Raw genomic sequence first — 14,340 nt, 5'->3', positions numbered from 1 at the left:
CAAAAAAAAAAATTAAAAATGCCAACATTATTTTACTCTTTAAAACATATATAAAGTTATATTGTATATATATAGTTATTTAGCTTTTTCTCATTAAAATGTTCTTATCGATTAAGTTCTGGACTTTGGAAATTACAAAAGCAATTCATATCATAATGTACCAATCATTAATGAAATTTGGCTTCCTTAGATTCTTAGCTAAACGCAATCGTGACATTCGCGAATATTTCCCTTACGTATAACAGTAGGAATAAATGCCGAGTCATTGGGGAAAGCGAGACTTTTTTTTGGAAAGCCAAAGGAAAATGTCAAAGAAGGTCGGTAACCTGCACCCTGGTGTAACTCCATTCCATACAGAGGCAGCCAGAAATGAGTTTTTAAATTCAGGAGCAGCCCCTTGCTGTTTCTCCCTCACCCGGACAGCCCTTGAAGGTAAAGATGCATTCATTCGGTTCTACCTCTACGGCCCCGGGCAGCTTCTCACGATTTCCAAGTGGGCACCGGAACCTTCGGGAATTCTGCTGCCCCGGGGAGGACTGACCCTGCCCTCCGGGGTCTTCCGTTCGCCACTGAGCCTAGGCTGGCCTCGCGGCGCCACCGCTACCAGTTCACAGGTACAGGGCACCCGTGCCCAGAAGCAGGAACGCCTCTACTAGCCGCGCCAGAACCCTAGTGCCTGAGCCGAGTCCCACCGCCAAGGCCCACTCCACTCCCGGAGACTGGAGCAGCAGCTGCGACCATTGTTGCCTTTACCGGCTTGGAGGCGGCCATGTTGAGTGTTCTGTGCCACCGCCTCCGAGACACCAGGTATTGTGAAAAGGAAGTCCCCACCAAGTAAAGGAAAGCAATGAGCAATAGCACACGCTTGGAAGCCAGAACAGACGGCAGGAAAGGGGCAGGGTCGCCGGAAGCCCAGGGCATGCCGGGAAGACCTAGCCTTGGGTTTCCTCCGCTCTCAACGGTAGGGGAGATCACTTCCGGGTTGGAGGAAACGGTGTGCGGTGGGCGTTCCTAGACAAGCCCTTTCTCTTTCCTTTCGCCTCGCTGCTGTTTGGGAGTATCACTTCTGGGGCCTTGGGCCTTCCGTGGTAGCAGATATCCTCCAGTCCACCTTTAGGATGAAAGGACAGATGGTCCTCTTGCCTAGCGGGGCGGNACCGGGAACGCTCCGGGGGCGGGGGCACTCTGATTGGGCGGGACAGACGGAAAAAGTGTGGGAGTTATAGGCTGGCAGGGATGGTGGGCGGGGCGTAGGCCGAGCTGCTCAGCTGATTGGTAGGTTTTGGATCCCGTTTTCCCCTTTCCGCCCCTTGGCTTTTTTTGAACGTGGGCAGCCCTTTAACTCAGCTGCGCACATGTAGAGGAAACCAACTGATTGGAAGGACTTTAAAAGTGAGCGAGGGAAGAGGTGAAAATAGCTTAGTGTATCGCCCATCTTTTAATCTCTCCCATAGCCAGATTTTAGTTTAGACTAATTTGAGGTTATGGGGGCAATAGCAGGGGGCAAAAAAACTAGGTTGAAACCGACAAAGGCAGGGTGATTCCAATCCAAAAGGGTTGATCGGGGTTCCTGCGACTCTTAGTCTGAAGCAGTTAGGAAAGCAATTATGTGTACACCGTTAAGAGGCTCTCGAAGTGACTAGGTAGAAATGCGAGGCCCCAGGCTTCCCACCTGCTTCCAGTCTTCCTTGTGTAGTGGTATCTTGAGCTGGATCCCATCTGACAACCCAACCCACTCCAGGCTCCCTGAAGTCATGTGCCTGCCCCAGTGCTCTGATCTGCCCACCCTCGTGCTTGTTTTGCAATGTCTTCAGCTATCCCGTCATGCCCAAAATGTGATTTCAATTCATAGCTTTTGTATCTCCAAAAGCTTTGTCAAGTGTTTTTCCTTTGCTGTGTGCGTGACCACTTAAATATGAAACTGTTGCAAGGTATTTAGAGTTAACACTATTTTCAAGGAAAAAAAAAAAAAAGACAAGTAGAACAGAGAATGAGAATGCGTAACTGGCTCCTCATTTCAGGTATAGTGGTTTGCCCACCCTTACATTGAAACTTTATAAATGATCATTTGACTTTTGAGTACAGGAGGATTTTCAACATCACAGAGGTGCTAAAGGAAAGAGAAAGAAAATTATTAAGTAGCACTCATATTGATTTAAAATCGAATGGCCTAAACTGAAAGAGTTTCAGGATCATTGCTTTTCTCTTGCTTCATGTAGATTCCTATCAGGACATTGCTTTTAAGCAATAGGTTTTCTTAGCCACAAACTAAGAAAATAGGCTAAACATGGGAGTGGAATCAATTTGATCAGATAGTGATTGTTAGAGGTGAACTGCTTTCTCCCCCCCTGATTCATCACCCAAAAGGTAGATCTCTTGTCTCTTGATGTGATCTTGACCTTGCCTTTTAAGAAAATATTCCTGAAATTTCAGTTTTTCTGTGGCATCTTGGAGCATTGTGTAATGCAAGCATTTATAAACTGTTGGTTGGAACTAAAACATTGAAATTCAAATATTTCAAAAAGGATTGCTTATTTATTGGAATAGTCAATAATATATTGTTATGCTTAAGATCCAGAATTTATAAAGGTTTAGTGTTAAAAGTCTACCTGGGACTAAAGGGATATAGCCACATCAATGTTTATAGCAACATGATTCACAGTAGCTAAACTGTGGAACCAACCTAGATGCCCATCAGTTAATGAAGTGATAAAGAAAATGTGGTATATATACACAATGAAGTACTATTTATCATTAAAAAATAATAAAATCATGGCATTTGCAGGTAAGTGGATGGAGTTGGAGAATATAATGCTAAATTTGCCAATCCTCAAAAACCAAATGCTGAATGTTTTCTCTGACATAAGAATGCTAATTCATAATGGGGTTGGGTGGGGAACATGGGTGAATTAGATGAACTCCAGATAGTAGGAGGGGAAGAGAGGGGTCATGGGGGTAGGAAAGACAAAACGGTGGAATGAGATGGACATCATTACCCTAACTATGTGTATGAAGACACTAATGGTATGACTCTACTTTGTGTACAACCAGAGATGTGAAAAAGTGTGCTCTATATGTGTGATATGAATTGTAATACATTCTGCTATCCTATATAACAAATTAGAATAAAAAATGTCTCCCTTGGGGTTGGGGTTATGGAGTGGTAGAGCGCTTGCCTCTCATGTGAGGCACTGGGTTCAATTCTCAGCACCATATATAAATAAATGAAGAAAATAAAGATCCATCAACAACTAAGAAAGAGTATTAAAAGAAAAAAGTCTGCCTCATTCCCTTCCCCCAGCCACACAATTCCCCTCTTAAAAGGGAATGAATGTTAAGAGTTTCTTGAATCATTTTTTTATCAACTAATATCCCTCTAAAGGATTGATTCAATTTTTAGAATAGGCATTTTTGCAAATGAATTCATACTTGTTGCTTTTATACTTTTAGAAAAGATTTTAATTCCACTCCTTGCTTATTCCTCTCTTTTTTTTCCATTTCCTAATTTCATGTAGTGTAGAGCTGAATTCACAATTACAGGCTTTTTTACCTTACTGACTGAATGCATAATTTTCTAAGCTGCGAAATGGTGAAAACACACTCCTTTCAGCTTATGGTAAGGATTTAATTAGATAATATTTAGTCCTTTTGATTTGTTCCAAACCAGTATTCAATGCTTAGCTCTCTGTTTTTCTAAATATTAAAGAATAAAAGTCAAAAACAAACCCATGATTCTAAAAGAAATGGAAATTTTGTATATGTGAACATTTTCTTGATAGATGAACAGAACTCAAAAGAAACTGTTTTCTCTCTCTTTGATCTGTATCTTTGGAGGCAATTGAATGAGGTAGAAAACTATAATGGATTGGCATTTGGAAGCCTTGAGTTCTTATTTTAGATGTCAATATCACTGAACTGTGTCACTGTTAAGAAACTTTGCTTTCTTTGTAATGTGAATGGTGACTTAGATGATCGATTTATAAGTCTCCTTATTGTTTTTAAAATGTATGATTCTAGGTTGGTGCATTGGCACACATCTGTAATCCCAGTGGCTCCAGAGGCCGAGGCAGAAGGATTGTGAGTTCAAAGCCATTCTCAGCAAAGACGAGGTGCTTAACAACTCAGTGAGATCCTGTCTCTCAGTAAAATACAAAATAGGTCTGGGCATGTGGCTCAGTGGTCAAGCGCCCCTGAGTTCAATCCCTGGTACTCCCCCAGACCACCACCAAAAAAAATGTATGATTCTTCCTGGTTGACTGAAGGTATTGTAGGGGACATATGAGGCAGGGCACCAAAGATAGCAGGAAACAGTTTTATTTGGTTGCAGCCAGGTTCAGAGGGAACAGATTTTGCTGTAATCAATTATTCCCCTGCACCCCAACACCCCAGGATCAGGTAGTTTCAGAACTTTATACCCAGCATGTAAGGGGAGGGGCTTAGAAGTTCACAGTCTGCAGAAGTTCACCTAAAAGCAGCTTTTTCTTTCACTGTTTTGGACTAGTTAACCCTTCAAGGACAACACCTGAGAAGGGGAGAGCTTCTTCGCCCCTTTCTTTCCTCTCCCTGCAAGCTGTTACCATGGAGCCCAACTGGTAATTTATCTTAGAAATGCAGACATCTCTGTGAAGCTCCAGCTCAAAGCTAAGAGGCCTTGTTAAAGGATTTGTCTTTTAATTATCACATTTTGCATTTGCAAACACACTTTTACAAACTACTACATTGGATAAATGTCTGTGAAAAACTAGTAAAGGGGCGTTAAGCACCTAAAGTGCTGACTTTTCACAGGCCAATGGCCAAATAAAATAGATTAACAGGAAAATAGGAAGTTTACCTACATTTAACTCTTTTGTAGAGACTCTTATGCTGATAGACCTAAAATCAATTATGGTGAAGATTTCTGGAGAAGCTAAGTTACGATGTTCTGTGGAGAAGGGGGTGCCACTACAAAGAGTGTCCAGACCTTCTGGTGAGTTCATAAATGTGCTTATTTTAAGCACATACCTATACAGCTCTCTTCTCTTTCATTTCGGCCTTAGGTTTTCATTCTCTCCATTCCTCTTTACTGAAAAATTACCAGAAAGAATTATCGCCACCTGTTAGTTCTATTTATTTATCATCCATTTCCAATCTGTTGTAACCCAGTTTAACTTTATAATTTTTGTGAATCTGCTTTGGAAATTTAAAAAAATTATTTTTGTTTGGAACATCATGCAGTATTATGTGATACCATTGTCCTTAAAATGTTTTCTCTCTGTGTTTCAGAGAAGATATTCAGACTAGATTTTCCTGATTCTATTCTCTAACCATTCTCTAGAATTAATGTAAATAGTTCCATGTGACTAATGGCTACTGTACTGGACAAAACAGCTCTAGTGCTTCCTGAAATACAGGAATTCATAAGAACTTATCTTCTTTTGTTTTGTAATCTCTTCAATGTGTAAGAAAAGCACATCTCATTGCTTCAGATGCCATTTCTATACAAATTATCTAAATGTTTCTTGCCCTGATTTCTGGCTTTATATTTTCTACTACTTACAGAGAAGCTTTGCTTGGATGCTTCATTTTGTCAACAACAAGAAGCATCAATAAATAAATCATTTGCCCTCCCCATTCTTTCATTTTGTGTAATCCTTTTGTTCTTATATTACCTTTATTACATTGCTAGTGACCCCACTTGAAGCCTTAAACCTTTTTAGGAATTTAATAACCCTACCCACCCAAACAAAAGTGATTATACACATATATTCACATGGAAACAGAAAATCAACTGTGAAGCCTTCAACAAGACCAACTTTATTGTAACATTTTTATGTTTTTCTGCTTTTCATTCCTGGTTGAAATATGAAATAATTGTCTGGGACATAACATATGCTTAGAAACATGACACATTTCTTATTGTCTTAATTCAGGCGGCTATAACAAAATAGATTTGTTGGGTTATAAGCAGTAGAAGTTTGGTTTTCACATTTCTGGAGTGTGGATTTACAATCAAAATGCCAGTATGATCACATTCTGGTGAGGGTCCTTTTCCAGGTACAGACTCTTGAGTTTTTATAGTACAGTCACATGGTAGATACAAGCAAGAGACCTATATGCAGTATCTTTTAGAAGATCTAGCCACCTCCTAAGGTCCCTACATCTTAATACCATCACATTGGGATAATTATTTCAACATATTAATTGGGGTTATGGCACAAACATTTAATCAATAACACCTCCTTTTTTCTCTTTTATCTATTTCCCTTGTCTTTTCTGAACCCCATATTTGCTTCTCAGATGCCTTCCCTGTCCCTAGTATCTCTCTTCTATGTGTCACCCATGCGTTTAGATACCAGATTACTTTTTGTACAGCATAATTACAATTTCATTCTGAAGCTCAAAGACTTTTATAACCTTTGCATTTCCACTATAATGTTAAATGTCTCTGTTCTCCTGTATCTCCCCTCACCCATGTCCTTTATCTTTTTGATCCATATTATTAATAGTAAGATGTGCTTGAAATTACTTATGGTACTCCTTATGTTAAAATATAAGCTCCGTGAGGTCAGAAACTTTGTTCATCTTGTCCTCCCAGAGTCTAGCAAATATTTGGTATGATGGCTAATTTTATGTGTCATTTTACTGGGTCATGGGGTGCCCAGATATTTGGTAAAACATAATTTTGGTTGTATTTGTCAGGGTATTTTGGATGAGATTAATATTTCAGTTGATGGTTTGAGTAAAGGAGATCACCATCCCAAATGCGGTTGGCTCTCATCCAATCAGTTGAAGACCTGAATAAGACTTTCCCTGAGTCTGGCTGTCTTGAGATAGAACATTGATCTTTTCTGCTTTGGACTTGAACTGAAACATTGGCTTTTCTTGGTTCTCAAGCCTGCTAGCTTTTAGGTTGGAACTACACTTTCAGACTATGACACCAGACATCAGCTTATATTTCTTCCCGACAACTAACACATTGCCATAATTACATTTTGTTTATGTACTACCATGCTTAGTTCTGAGTGTTTGAAGGGTGGAGTCCATGTTCTAGTCATCTTTGTACTCCTGCATCTATTACAGGATTGGACATATAGTTGGTGCTTTTTAACTTGTTTTCCCACCCAACACAATACCTGAAATATGGTTGATGCAGCATGAAGAACTCATTGAATGAGTTCCTAACTGCTGCTGCATTTCCATTACTCTTGCCACCAATGTGACCAAAACCACTAGTGTCAGCTAGGGAACAAACTCATTTGCTACTCCTGCACCAGAAATAGTCTGCTTCCAATACACCCACCATCATAGCTGCTAGTTCTAGTCGCTAGCATGCTGTGACACTGCTCCTATCTCCACCATTGCAGCTGCTTCCGAAGGGACCTGATTGGTTTGTACTTTGTACACTAATGCTATATAGAATCCTCTGTTATCCTGGGCGTTTTTGCCTCATACTGTTAGTTTTTTTCCCTGATTCTGATTATTTCTGCCTTATGACAGAAGTTGTTCTGTCATAGCATCAGCTGAGTGGGAGGTATTGCTTTTCTGCTCAGGGAAAATGTCATGTTATGTTTCAATCAAGTGGATGTTCTTTTTGCTGTCAGAATTTGTTGACATTTGTCTTTAGGGAATCTATGGTAACTCTAGTTTCCTCTTTTTCTCTGTGAGATTGATCAATCTATCATCTATCATACTCATATGCCATCTTTTTGCCCACTCACACAGATTTATAAAATCTTTCCATCCTTATCAGTTTAATTCATTGCCATCCACAAGAATTTGTGTCATTTCCAATGTAGAAATGTTTTCTTGCACTTTAATTTATAAAGATATTACATATTGTAAGAGTAAAAGAAATTGAAGTTAAAGTGTAAAAGACCGGGTAACGTAAAGTTTCTAAGCTGCAAAGCCTGAGTTAAAATGTAAAGGACCAGGTATTGTTAAGTTCCTATGCTACACCCAAAACCTGAAATTCCTGTAGCTGTTAGGACAATTCCCAGGACTTCCCAGTAAATATTCCCCCTGGCCATCTAGTTGTTTAATAACCTAGGACCCTGTGCAGCTTGGCACGTAGGCATCTCAGGGCCTAAACCAATCAGTTTGAATGTGTACCCCGCTTTAGAACTGACCTATCACCCCTGCCCGACCTGTTTCCGCCAGTAAATGTGCTAATCAAGTTTGAGAGTTGTTGTTCGATTTTCCCGCGCCTCATGATGATTTGTTCTGATGTATGCAAAGCCCCCACCCTCCCCAAAAAGTGTACTTAAGCACTGCTTAACCTCTGCTCAGGGCTCCTGGCCGCTCTCCCTTCTTCAGTGAGCCTGGAGCCCCAGCGCGCTGGATTGGATCCTCAATAAATCCCCTTTTGCTGTTGCATGAGCCGGTCTCTTGGTGGTCTCTTCCTCCGACATTCGCCGGACCCTTACAATATGGATTATGCCATTGTGCTCTGCATCATGATGCTGGGACATGAGGTCTGACCTAAACTTTGCTTACCCAAGTCTAACTGAGTCTTCCTGGAGAACGGTGCTCTGTTTTATGATTTGCATTGCTGAGAGCCATAGCCAAGTAGGAATGACGAATGGCAATTTCTTTGTCAGCCTACCCAATGTTGCTTAGAGGGAGGACTCTCCATTGTGGAAATGGGCTTGCCTTGGACCCAGGTCATTTGCAGTGTCATTGCATGAATGTTTGAGAAAGGTGACCCTGCTCAAGGACCAGGGTGGATCCGGGTTTAGGGAGGATCCTGCTGGATTAGGGCAGTTCCAGGTTTAAGGTGGACCCTGCTGGGAATAGGGCGTATCCTGCTGCCTCAGGCGCCCGCCCGCTCCTTGAGTTCCCCGTTGAGTTCTCACGGGATTCAGAGAGTATTTTGGGATGCAGAGCAGAGTGCCGGTGAATTTGCCCCATATCGTGCGTGTAGAGTGCTGGTGACAGTTCGAGAATAAAGAGTTGCTGTTTGAATCTACAAAGCTGTGAGTGGCTCGTGATTTTGTGCCCAGCTAGACTGCGGCATTGCATGAAGACACTGGTCCGTTGCTAAGTGAAAGGCCTAGAGTGATGCATCCATACAAAATGACACTTTTAAAATTCACTCCTGTTAGACTGTTACCCCTGATTATGTAGTCCTGACCTTTGCATTGGTCTAGGCTGGAACCTGAAAGCCTCTGGGCTAGGGCTGTGCTTTCCTAGATTTACCTTTTGTTATTTTTTCATAGCCAGTAGAAAATAACCTCATCTCCAACAATGAGATGCTCAATTTTATTAAATTATGAATATAAACTTAAAGCCACAAAAATAGTTTCTGTACATATGTTCCAGATATATATTGCTGCTTCATAAACTTCACCAAAACTTGATGGATTAAACAATTATTTTATTAGCTTTCATTATTTTGTTGCGTTTGAATTTTGGCACAGCTTGATAGACTGCTGCTATCAACAGAGATTACTCAATGATATTCAGTTGGTGGGCAAGTTTGTGTGGAAGGTTCAAAATGGTTTAATCAAGGTTAATCAAAAAGGAGAACAACCCCAGTGTATCTGACCTATTCAAGTGAGCCCTTGAGGGAGGTTAAAGCTATTGGGAGTGAAAAAAGCACTCCCAATGAAAAACCAGCCTCTACCTCAGAGCAAAGCCTTTCCAAGGAAGGGACATGACCTTAGTCCTTGGAAAAACCCACAGAGCACTCCTAAGCACATTCCCACCCTGCTAAGTTGTTTATCTACAAATAACAGGAGAGATCTGCTGCGCCAGGTGTCCCTGACTCAGTCAGGCTAGGTGGGGATCCATAGCAGCCCCCTAGCAGCCACCAATCAGCATGAGACAGGGAAATACCTGGGATGCCAGATGACCCTCCCAATGGTTTATGGTGGTTAATAACAAGTTGGGAAACCATGTAGTTCAGCACGTACACCCCTCTTGGCTCAAACCAATCAGTTCAAACGAATACCCCTTTGTACTGACCAATCACCCCTACCCAACTTGTTCCCGCCAGTGAATGTGCTAATCATGTTTTAGAGTTGTTATTTGATTTTCCCGCGGTGTGTGATGATTTGCTAAAAGAGGCCATGATGTATGTGAAGTCCCTGCCCTCTCCAAAAAATGTATAAAAATGCTGCAAACCCTGGGCTCGGGGCCTCTCAGCCTCACCAGTTGCTGTGTGTGTGCGCGCGGAGGACCGAGCTAGCTCGCAATAAACACCTCTTTGCTGCTTGCATCGATCTTGGGTCTCTGGTGGTCTTTGGGGGTCCCGAATTCGAGCATAACACCAATCTTTTGGGAGTGAAAAAGCAATAAGCTATGGAAGGGCCAGCCACATGGAAAGGAACTCTAAGACCTGAGAGTGGTCCCTAGCCAGCAACCAGCAAGAAAAATGTCCTACCCTACAAGAAACTGAATTCTTTTAGTAAACTTGGAAGAAGACTATGAGCATCAAATACTTTGATTTACATCTGATTAGACCTTTAACAGAGGACCCAGCTAACATGTATTTAGACTTCTAAGTTATGAGAACTGTAAGATAATAAATTTGTGTTGTTTAGCTGCTAACATTTGTGATCATTTAGTGGATAATCCTACCTTATATCATAAATCTGTGATAATTTGATACATAGTAATAGAAAGCCAGTAAAGTTACCAAATAACAAAAATTAAAGGAGAATTCTACCTGATACCACAAATAAAATTACACATAGTTTGAAAACCTATATGTAGAAAACAAAAGCTTTCAGAAGAAAATGTAAGTGAATATCTTGATGACTTTGTGATAGGATAAAGCATAAGCTTATAAAGAATGTGTTTGTCTATATTAAAAGATTTCAACTTATATAAAACATGTGATACTATAATTTGAGAGAAGACCTATACTGGGAAAAGATATTTGTGATGAATATGTCTTGAGCAACTAATAAAAAAAAGGTTACTCTAAAAAAAAACTTACAGAAGGTTAATATACAGTATATGGAAAATAATAAAGATCAATTTTAAAAAGCTCTGAAGAAAAATGAGTAAAGGAATAGAAGAAATGAAATGAAAATGGCCAATAAACATATAAAATATCCTTACCTTCATTAATAATTAGGGAAATACAAATGAAAAAAACAAGAGATTTTATTTTGCACCTATAATGCGATAAATTTTAAATGTGGCAAAACTCGTGTTTTGCCAGATGTCAGGAAATGGAATTATAAATTGGTTGAGCTACTTTAAAGAGTAAATAGTATGATTTGAGTGTGTGTGTGTGGTGGTTTCTGCCCTCTTGGGACCAACTCTCAGTGTTTAATAAAAGACAAAAATTAGTTATCACCAGTCCAGAAATTTCACCTGTAAATGTAAGCTCTAGAAAAACACTGCCCAAAGAAACAAGGTTTAGAGCACAGTTGCCTTTTATTGGCAGAAATTGGAAATTAGAAGTCCACCAATAGAAGAATGGATTAATTATTATAAGAATTGATTATAACACCCTAAATCCATCATCCACAGCAAGATATAAAAGTTTGCTGCTAGCTGGGCGTGGTGGTACGTGCCTGTAATCCCTATGGTTTAGGAGGCTTAAGCCGAAGGATTGCAAGTTCAAAGCCAGCCTCAGCAAAAGCAAGGCAGTAGCAACTCAGTGAGACCCTGTCTCTAAATAAAATTCATATAGGGCTGGGGAAGTGGCTCAGTGGTTGCGTGCCCCTGAGTTCAATCCCTGGTATCCACCCTGCAAAAAAAAAAAAAAAGTTTGCTGCTGTCCCAGAAGCTTCTTCCATGTTTCCAATCCAACTCATAATGTACCTTCAACCTCTCATAAGTAACCATTATCTTCACTTACACAGTAATGGTTTATTTACATTAAAAAAATGTGAAACCCTATATTGTGATTTAGTCTTACCCATTAAAAAATGATATACATTTTTAAATTAAAAAGAACAACAACAAAAAACCCCCCAAAAGAATGAGTTAGTGTCTATATAAAAGTGTTTACAGAGAACTAGCTTGTTCCTTCTACCATGTGAGGTCACAGTAAGAAAGCACCATCTATGAATCAGGAAGAGGATCCTTACCAGACACCAAATCTACATTGCATTGATTTTGTACTTCTCACCTATAGAACTATAAGAAATAAATTTATGTTATTTATTTAAAAATGGTGTTTTCTAAGCCTCTCTTAATCTGCATTGGTGGCTGGATCTACAGTCAACTAGATTCAGGTTTGATTCCTTTGCAAGATTATAGAATATAGATGACATGTGGTTGTCTCTTTGTGACAACCAGCCCAATATTTCAGTGGAATTGACTCTGTAATGGAGGCACAAAATGCTGAAACTCTATTTTTAACATCTCATTTTCATTTATTAGTTGGAATACTTTTATAATGGAAAATTGAAATTATAACTGGCCTATCTTTAGTAGTCTAGTTTTCTTGCTCTATTGAGTCAAGAGTTTCCAAGATTGTTCTTGATCCACAAGAGATTAATCCCTTTCTTCAATAAGTCATTTTGTTTTTTTACTACGACTTTTTTTGTTCTTTTGTTGTTAAATGATAAATAGCACTTCAAGACTACAATTTGGGGCCTAGAGATGCTCATTGACTTTTGGCTCATCATTGTTTCTAGTCTTTTTCTATCAATAAGAGTAAGGTTATAAATAATATCTCATGAGATATTATTTATAAGACATGTCCAAATTCATGTCTGTCACTGTCTATTTTTCTGGGTGTGAAGTTCTTGGACTTTTTTTTTTAATTAGGGCATTTTAATTATGCATAACAGAAATCTTTCATCACAGAGGTCTTTTATTGGTTAAATTTACTACTGCCTCAATCACAATATGGAGGTGATTCATAACATAAAATTTCTTAAAGCTAAATTTTTAATTGCCAGAGTCCTTCTTCCCTAATCCCTAACCTAGGGGAATCACAAATGTGGTCTAAATCTCTATAATTATGTTACTTAAGGGATGCTTTATAAAATTTTCATTTATATAGTTATAAAATTATATTTTTATTTATACAATTATTAAATTTCTTTTGAGATGTGAACTTTCATTAGCATAATCCTCTCTCTCTCTCTCTCTCTCTCTCTCTCTCTCTCTCTTTATTATTTGGTACTGGGGATTGAACCCAGGGACTAGCCACATCCCTATCCCCTTATATTTTTTATTTTGAGAAAGGCATTCGCTAAGTTGCTTAGGGCCTTACTAAATTGCCAAGGCTGGCTTGTGATCCTCCTGTTTCAGCCTCCCAAACTGCTGGGATTACAGGCATGTGTCACTGTGACCAGCAAGCCTCTACATTTATGAGCAGGTTTTTATTAATGAATGTATGTTTTCATTTCTCTAGTATAAATGCCCAAGTGCAATTTCTGGGTCATATGGTAGATGTATTTTTAATTTTAGAAGAAATTGGAAAACTATTTTCCAAAGTGGTTATAACATTTTTCATTTCCACTAACAATATATGAGTGCCCTAGATTCTTATTTCCTGTTCAGCACTTGGTGTTAACACTTTTTAAAAAACATATCATTTTGATCGTTTTGGAAGTGTTATCATACTGTGGTTTTAACTTTCCTTTACCTTATGACTAATGACTTTGAAAATCTGTTCATGTACTTATCTTCCATTTGTATATCTTTCTCAGAGAAATGTCTTTCAGGTCTTTTGCTCATTTTCTAAATGAATTGTTTGTTTTTTGTTCTTTTAATATTGAACTTTGAGAGTTTTTTATATATTTCTAAACTCTACTCAATTGTTGTATACGTGGTTTGTAGATATTTTCCAAGTCTTTATCTTGTCTTTTTATCCCCTTATCAGGATATTTCACAGAGAAAGTTTTAAATTCAATGAGACACAATTTGTTGACTTTTCCTTTTATGGATTATACTTTGGTTTCAAGCTTTAGACCTCTTGGCTTAATTTTTGATCTCAAAGATTTTCTGTATGTTTTTTCCTAATTTTTTTTATAGTTTTACAGTTTCCTTTAAGTCTGTGGTTTATTTTGAGTTAATTTTTTAAAATGAAATATGGAACATAGGTCAAGTTTCAGTTTTTAAATTATGAATGTCCAATTGCTCAAGCACCATTTTTCAAAATGCCATCTTTCCTCTCTTGAATGTTTTGCATCTTTTCTAAGTTCAGTTGTGTGTGTGTGTGTGTGTGTGTGTGTGTGTGTCTGTTTGTAGATTGTTCATTCCATTTCATTAGCCTTTGTGTGTTTCTCTCCATCAGTACCAGAGTCAAAAGGGAAGCTCTCTTTGGTCCTGTGCCGCTGGCCACATCTCCTCCAAGGGTGTCCAGGGATCCGTTACGGAAAGCAGATGGTTGGGCTTCAAGTGTGGAGTAGGGTCTCTTTCATTCCAGGGCTTCCAGTATAGGCCAGAAAA

General features: G+C 39.1%; 1 protein-coding gene across 4 annotated transcripts in view; it reads left to right on the top strand.

The window, feature by feature from the left end:
• Nucleotides 1-225: 225 nt before the first annotated feature.
• Nucleotides 226-14,340, top strand: part of Lnp1 (leukemia NUP98 fusion partner 1) — a 28,417-nt gene continuing 14,302 nt past the window's right edge. For 3 of the 4 annotated variants that reach the window (XM_048803450.1, XM_015478578.2, XM_048803451.1), the window contains exons 1-2: nucleotides 226-807; nucleotides 4,853-4,966. The gene's annotated coding sequence lies outside the window, so the exon portion shown is untranslated. Of the gene's footprint in view, nucleotides 808-1,276; nucleotides 1,393-4,852; nucleotides 4,967-14,340 lie in introns of those variants that run through there. The other variant, XM_048803449.1, reaches the window with a different exon arrangement.

Source organism: Marmota marmota, unplaced genomic scaffold, assembly GCF_001458135.2.
Source record: "Marmota marmota marmota unplaced genomic scaffold, marMar, whole genome shotgun sequence".
In the NCBI taxonomy this organism is placed as follows: domain Eukaryota; kingdom Metazoa; phylum Chordata; class Mammalia; order Rodentia; family Sciuridae; genus Marmota; species Marmota marmota.
Note: the sequence above shows the minus strand (reverse complement) of the source record. Positions and strands in the feature narration are given on the sequence as shown.